The sequence below is a fragment of the Oncorhynchus masou genome, chromosome 12 (assembly GCF_036934945.1).
Source record: "Oncorhynchus masou masou isolate Uvic2021 chromosome 12, UVic_Omas_1.1, whole genome shotgun sequence".
Lineage (NCBI taxonomy): Eukaryota > Metazoa > Chordata > Actinopteri > Salmoniformes > Salmonidae > Oncorhynchus > Oncorhynchus masou.
This window is the reverse complement of record NC_088223.1, coordinates 12,237,547-12,245,547: the sequence shown is the minus strand read 5'-3', so window position 1 is coordinate 12,245,547 and position 8,001 is coordinate 12,237,547. Positions and strand designations below refer to the sequence as shown.

Below are 8,001 nucleotides of genomic sequence, written 5' to 3'. Positions count from 1 at the left end.
CCGGTACCGAGTCAATGTGGAGGCTATATACAGGGGGGACCGGTACCGAGTCTGTGGAGGCTATATACAGGGGGTACCGGTACCGAGTCAATGTGGAGGCTATATACAGGGGGTACCGGTACCGAGTCAATGTGGAGGCTATATACAGGGGGTACCGGTACCGAGTCTGTGGAGGCTATATACAGGGGGTACCGGTACCGAGTCTGTGGAGGCTATATACAGGGGGTACCGGTACAGTCTGTGGAGGCTATATACAGGGGGACCGGTACCGAGTCAATGTGGAGGCTATATACAGGGGGTACCGGTACCGAGTCTGGAGGCTATATACAGGGGGTACCGGTACCGAGTCTATGTGGAGGCTATATACAGGGGGTACCGGTACCGAGTCTGGATGCTATGTACAGGGGTACCAGTACAGAGTCAATGTGGAGGCTATATACAGGGGGTACCGGTACAGAGTCTGTGGAGGCTATATACAGGGGGTACCGGTACCGAGTCTGGAGGCTATATACAGGGGGTACCGGTACCGAGTCAATGTGGAGGCTATATACAGGGGTACCGGTACAGAGTCAATGTGGAGGCTATATACAGGGGGTACCGGTACAGAGTCTGTGGAGGCTATATACAGGGGGTACCGGTACAGAGTCTGTGGAGGCTATATACAGGGGGTACCGGTACAGAGTCTGTGGAGGCTATATACAGGGGGTACAGAGTCTGTGGATGCTATATACAGGGGGTACCGGTACAGAGTCTGTGGAGGCTATATACAGGGGGTACCGGTACAGAGTCTGTGGAGGCTATATACAGGGGGTACCGGTACAGAGTCTGTGGAGGCTATATACAGGGGGTACCGGTACAGTCTGTGGAGGCTATATACAGGGGGTACCGGTACAGTCTGTGGAGGCTATATACAGGGGGACCGGTACCGAGTCAATGTGGAGGCTATATACAGGGGGGACCGGTACCGAGTCTGGAGGCTATAGACTCGGTACCGGTACCCCCTGTATATGTGGAGGCTATATACAGGGGGTACCGGTACCGAGTCTGGATGCTATGTACAGGGGTACCAGTACAGAGTCAATGTGGAGGCTATATACAGGGGGTACCGGTACAGAGTCTGTGGAGGCTATATACAGGGGGTACCGGTACCGAGTCTGGATGCTATATACAGGGGTACCGGTACCGAGTCAATGTGGAGGCTATATACAGGGGGTACCGGTACAGAGTCTGTGGAGGCTATATACAGGGGGTACCGGTACCGAGTCTGGAGGCTATATACAGGGGGTACCGGTACCGAGTCAATGTGGAGGCTATATACAGGGGTACCGGTACAGAGTCAATGTGGAGGCTATATACAGGGGGTACCGGTACAGAGTCTGTGGAGGCTATATACAGGGGTACCGGTACAGAGTCTGTGGAGGCTATATACAGGGGGTACCGGTACAGAGTCTGTGGAGGCTATATACAGGGGGTACAGAGTCTGTGGATGCTATATACAGGGGGTACCGGTACAGAGTCTGTGGAGGCTATATACAGGGGGTACCGGTACAGAGTCTGTGGAGGCTATATACAGGGGGTACCGGTACAGAGTCTGTGGAGGCTATATACAGGGGGTACCGGTACAGAGTCTGTGGAGGCTATATACAGGGGTACCGGTACAGAGTCTGTGGAGGCTATATACAGGGGGTACCGGTACAGAGTCTGTGGAGGCTATGTACAGGGGGTACCGGTACAGTCTGTGGAGGCTATATACAGGGGGTACCGGTACAGAGTCAATGTGGAGGCTATATACAGGGGGTACCGGTACAGAGTCTGTGGAGACTATATACAGGGGGTACCGGTACAGTCTGTGGAGGCTATATACAGGGGGTACTGGTACAGAGTCAATGTGGAGGCTATATACAGGGGGTACCGGTACAGTCTGTGGAGGCTATATACAGGGGGTACCGGTACAGAGTCAATGTGGAGGCTATATACAGGGGGTACCGGTACCGAGTCTGTGGAGGCTATGTACAGGGGGGACCGGTACCGAGTCTGTGGAGGCTATGTACAGGGGGGACCGGTACCGAGTCTGTGGAGGCTATGTACAGGGGGTACCGGTACCGAGTCTATGTGCGGGGGCACTGATTAGTCAGGGTAATTGAGGTAATATGTACATGTAGGTAGAGTTATTAAAGTGACCATGAGTAGATTATATAAAGAGACTAGCAGCAGCGTAAAAGAGGGGTCTGGGTAGCTATTTGATTAGCTCTTATGGCTTGTTTGGTAGAAGCTGTTAAGAAGCCTTTTGGTCCTAGACTTGGCGCTCCAGTACCGCTTGCCGTGCGGTAGAAGAGCGAACAGTCCTTGACTAGGGTGGCTGGAGTCTTTGACCATTTTTAGGGTCTTCCTCTAACACCGCCTGGTATAGAGGTCCTGGATGGCAGGAAGCTTTGCCCCAGTGATGTACTGGGCCGTACGCACTACCCTCTGGAGTGCCTTGCGGTCGGAGGCTGAGCAGTTAGCCATGTGGCGCCATTTAGCCATGTGGTGCCATTTAGCCATGTGGCGCCGAAGAAGATGGCTGTAGCATCTCGCGTCCTGCTCTTGTCTGGCCATCACACGTGTAAACAACTTTAGCTTGCCCCACTCTATAGCAAGCTGCTCTAGCCACAGTTAGTTTGGGTTGAACCGGTTCAGAATTTTATTTTGCTGGTTGTAAAAAAATATATATATTATGGATCTGTTCAGAACGGAATTATAGGAAATGTAAACTTTTTATTTCAGGGTATTTTCATACACGTCTGTTTTTTTTACCGTTTTTAAAAATGAAAGCACTTTATGTATCTCGTCCCCGTCCCCCCATTTTGAAGGTGTCATAAGTATTTGGACAAATTCATTTATTTGTATTAAAGTAGTCAAGTTTAGTACGTGGTTTCATATTCCTAGCACACAATGCCTACGTCTAGCTTGTCGCTCTACCAACGTTTTGTATTTTGTTTTGGTTGTGTTTTGAGATTGTTGTGACCAATAGAAATGAATGGTAGTGGTATAAATATCATAATGCTAAACTCACCGTATTGGTGATAGTGAGAGGTTAGCATATCTTAGGGGGGGGGGTATTATCTTTGTTCCTCTCAACTTTCTCACTCATCGTTGTTCACGATTTTAATTAATGATTATCCGTAATCGTGGTAGCATCCACATTAATGTAGTGTTCAGAAATGTATTCTATTCTTATTTACAATAAAAGTGACTCCAAAATGACGCAATACCTTATTTAACATTTGATCTCAAATCTCAAAATGCTGGAGTATAGAGCCAAATTAAAGGTTTTTAGCTACACTGTCCAAATAAATACGTAGGTGAGTGTATATTTACCATTTGCAGAATGTTTTGCTATGGTGTGCCCTACTGAACACAACCCAGGAAAACCATAACTTGTTGAACACTGCTACTAAAACGGTTGAGTGACACGGATGGAGATGGAGATATGTGGTTCAGCATTTTGACAGGCAGCTCAATTCTGGTCTTTTGACCAATCAGAACAGCTCTTAAAAATATTTTTCGAAAAGATCTAATGTGATTGGTCAGAACACCAATTAAAGGGAGGGGGGGGGGGGGGTCAGAAAATGTTCTGGCTGTCTAAATGCAACCTTACTACTACTTATTTGTTTTTATGTACGTTGACTTTTGATGTTGATGGGCTACTTTTCGATGTGGGTTAAGACAATGCTGTTGCTTGTACCATCCATGGACAACAGATGTTGTAAAATAGTAATTAAAGGTTTAACTTTTTTTTTTTTTATCATATTTTTATGCAACAACGGTCAGGCAGTGGAGGCAGACTTTTTATTAGACATGGGATGAAGCGGAGGGTAAAACGCACACTATTAAATTGTAAACATTTTATTTGGAAAATAACGTTTACACCGGTATTATTACGCTAAATTAGCATAGTTAGTGTCACTGGAGAGTTTACCCACCTATTTTACCACTACGTCCCTGATGGTAAGACCTTTCACTGAGTTAGTGCCTCCTAAATTACTCAAACGTGAATATAGACCATAGCCGATACAACCGTGTACTGTACTGTTTTTAATACACTTTGTTATAAATAAAGGTTTTAACACTGCCTCGAACAGTGGACACTTTGAATCTGAATAAAGAACTGAAGTTATGTTTACTGGCTGGTTTCTGTCTTTGTGTGTTTGACAATGGCTTTATTAGCAGTTTGGTGTGTTTTTATTTATTTAACCAGGTAGGCTAGTTGAGAACAAGTTCTCATTTACAACTGTGACCTGGCCAAGATAAAGCTAAGCAGTGTGACACAGACAACAACAACAGAGTTACACATGGAGTAAACAAACAAGACAAGTCAATGACACAGAAAAGAAAGTCTATATACAGTGTGTTCAAAAGGCATGAGGAGGTAGGCAATAAATAGGCCATAGGAGTGAATAATTACAATTTAGCAGATTAACACTGGAGTGATAAATGAGCAGATGATGTGCAAAAGAGCAGAAAAGTAAATAAAATAACAGTATTGTAACGGCTTTCTTTATGTGAAAGAGAGTCGGACCAAAATGCGGCGTGGCTATTGAGATTCATGTTTAATAAAACAAAGGAAACACGAATCGATACAAAAACAATAAACGTAACGTGAAAACCGAAACAGCCTAAACTGGTGCAAACTAACACAGGAACAGGAACAAGGACAATCACCCACAAAACCCAACACCAAACAGGCTACCTAAATATGGTTCCCAATCAGAGACAATGACTCACACCTGCCTCTGTTTGAGAACCATGTCAGGCCAAACCGAACTAGACATGTAACATAGAATGCCCACTCATATCACACCCTGACCAAACAAAACATACAAACATACAAAGCAAACTATGGTCAGGGTGTGACAAGTATGGGGATGAGATAGATTGGGTGGGCTACTTACAGCTGCAGTGATTGGTTAGCTGCTCAGATAGTTGATGTTTAAAGTTGGTGAGGGAAATAAAAGTCTCCAACTTCAGTGAATTGTTTTAAATTTTTATTATTATTATTTATTTCTTTTTTGCAATTTGTTCCAGTCATTGGCAGCAGAGAACTGGAAGGAAAGGCGGCCAAATGAGGTGTTGGCTTTAGAGATGATCAGTGAGATATACCTGCTGGAACGTGTGCTACGGGTGGGTGTTGTTATCGTGACCAGTGAACTGAGATAAGGCGGACCTTTACCTAGCATAGACTTATAGATGACCTGGAGCCAGTGGGTCTGGCGATGAATATGTAGCGAGGGCCAGCCGACTAGAGCATACAGGTCACAGTGGTGGATGGTATAAGGTGATTTGGTAACCAAACGGATGGCACTGTGATCGACTGCATCCAGTTTGCTGAGTAGAGTGTTGGAAGCTATTTTGTAGATGACATCGCCGAAGTCGAGGATCGGTAGAATAGTCAGTTTTACTAAGGTAAATTTGGCGGCGTGAGTGAGGCTTTGTTGCGAAATAGAAAGCCGATTCTAGATTTGATTGTGTCTAGATAGATGTAATTCTTAATGTCTGTAGTAGGTGACCTGACATAATTCGCATAGAAATGTGAGTTATAGATCTGTCATTCTCATTGAAAGCAAGTCTCACGAGCGGTAGATCTGTTCTATGTGCGCTATTTCTTTGCTTCCCTTTAAAGGATAGCTTTTGGGTGGAGTTATCTTTTGGTATTTGTTACATTAATCCATTGTTGATATAGTGCCAAGAAGTTTTGCATGTCATCAATCAAGTTTTCAAGATGTATAACTTACAAAATACAGAAATACAACCAGTTTGATGCATTTTGAATCATATGAAAATGTATTTTGAAAGTGATACAGTATATCTTGAAAACTTGATTGCTGACATGCAAAACATGTTGGGATTATATCAACTGTGGACTAATGAAACAAATACCAAAGAATTGTTTTGGGTAGAATTTTCCAGGACGTTTTTTGGTTTGTGTGTCTTTACTTTCAGTTTTGTACACTAGATTCAAACAGCTGAAAATATAGTTTTGGTTATGGAAAATATTTCAGTGGTTTAGATAGTACAATGATTCTCTACACTATATTTGCTTCTTTAGTCACATAAACCTAAAAATAGGCAACACAACCAGGAAATGGAGGAGCGGTTTCTGCATAGTGCACCTTTTAATGGCTGTGGTAGGAGTTTGGGGTTTGGATAGATGTCATCCTTAATGGCTGTGGTAGGAGTTTGGGGTTTGGATAGATGGATAGATGTCATCCTTAATGGCTGTGGTAGGAGTTTGGGGTTTGGATAGATGTCATCCTTAATGGCTGTGGTAGGAGTTTGGTGTTTGGATAGATGTCATCCTTAATGGCTGTGGTAGGAGTTTGGGGTTTGGATAGATGTCATTCTTAATGGCTGTGGTAGGAGTTTGGGGTTTGGATAGATGTCATCCTTAATGGCTGTGGTAGGAGTTTGGGGTTTGGATAGATGTCATTCTTAATGGCTGTGGTAGGAGTTTGGGGTTTGGATAGATGTCATCCTTAATGGCTGTGGTAGGAGTTTGGGGTTTGGATAGATGTCATCCTTAATGGCTGTGGTAGGAGTTTGGGGTTTGGATAGATGTCATTCTTAATGGCTGTGGTAGCAGTTTGGGTCATCTAGCACAGGAGGTTGGTGGCACCTTAATACCAGACTGGGGTGGAATCGGGATTATCAACTACATGAGACACTTGGTTTCCATGGTTTCCATGGTTTTTGATGCCATTCCTTTTGCTCTGTTCCAGCCATTATCATGAGCTGGAACACATTATCCTCCCCTCAGCAGCCTCCTGTGGCATCTAGATAGTTGGATGTAATTCTTGAGGGGTCGTGAAGAGAAGCACATTCAAGGGGAACGGGGGGGGGGGTGTTGTAGGGTAATGAGTGTGCTAACAATCAGATACATTCCCTGTGTTGGGTTTAAACTGAGTTGAATGTACGGGAGGGGGTTTTGTGTGTGTGTGTGTGTGTGTGTGTGTGTGCGTGTGTGTGTGTGGAGCCAGTGGGTTTGGCGACGACTATGAAGCGAGGGCCGGCCAACGAGAGCGTACAGGTCGCAATGGTGGGTAGTATATGGGGCTTTGGTGACAAAACGGATGGCACTGTGATAGACTGCATCCAATTTGTTGAGTAGAGTATTGGAGGCTATTTTGTAAATGACATCGCCGAAGTCGAGGATTGGTAAATCCGTGGACCCTGTTATACACACCAGTTATAATAGCTGTTCCACAGATCAAATGAGAGACAGACCGGCGTGAGCGAGACTGAGCCTAATAAGGGAGAACTTATGAAACAGAAAGAGAGAGATACTGATTAACATACAGAGGGAGAGAGACCCAGACTGGCCCTTATGAACTGGGGAGAAATACTGACCTGTATAATAAGAGAGAAGGAGAGGGCGAAAGACATCCTTATGACAGGGAGAAGGAGACAGAGACTGGCCCTTATAAACTGAGGTGGAAACTGAGCTGCACTTCCTAACCTCCTGCCAAATGTATGACCGTATCAGAGACACATATTTCCCTCAGATTACACAGACCCACAAAGAATTTGAAAACAAATCCAATTTTGATAAACTCCTATATCTATGGGGTGAAATGCCACAGTGTGCCCTCACAGCAGCAATACTTGTGACCTGTTGCCACAAGAAAAGGCCAAACAGTGAAGAACAAACACCATTGTAAATACAACCCATATTTTTATTGATTTAATTTCCCTTTAAGCTATTCACACATCGTTATAACACAGTACATTGCCATAACACGACATTTGAAATGTCTATTATTTTGAAACTTTTGTGTATTGTTTACTGTTAATTTTTTGTTTATTTCACTTTCTTTGGAAGTGTTAACATGTGTCCCATACCAATAAAGCCCTTGGAATTGAATTGAGCTCTTGTAAAAAAGAGGACGGAATAACCTGCACCAGCCCAACGCTGCTGTTACCACTAGATAGCACAGCCACAAATTTAAAATGGGCTATATTGTA

At 44.3% G+C, this 8,001-nt stretch overlaps 1 protein-coding gene across 1 annotated transcript in view; it reads left to right on the top strand.

The window, feature by feature from the left end:
• The window catches only part of LOC135549559 (cell division cycle-associated 7-like protein), a 20,616-nt gene extending 16,459 nt beyond the window's left edge, over positions 1-4,157 (top strand). Inside the window, exon 11 of the mRNA XM_064979633.1 lies at positions 1-4,157. This exon is cut by the window's left edge and continues 1,347 nt beyond it. The gene's annotated coding sequence lies outside the window, so the exon portion shown is untranslated.
• The last annotated feature ends 3,844 nt before the right edge of the window (positions 4,158-8,001 follow it).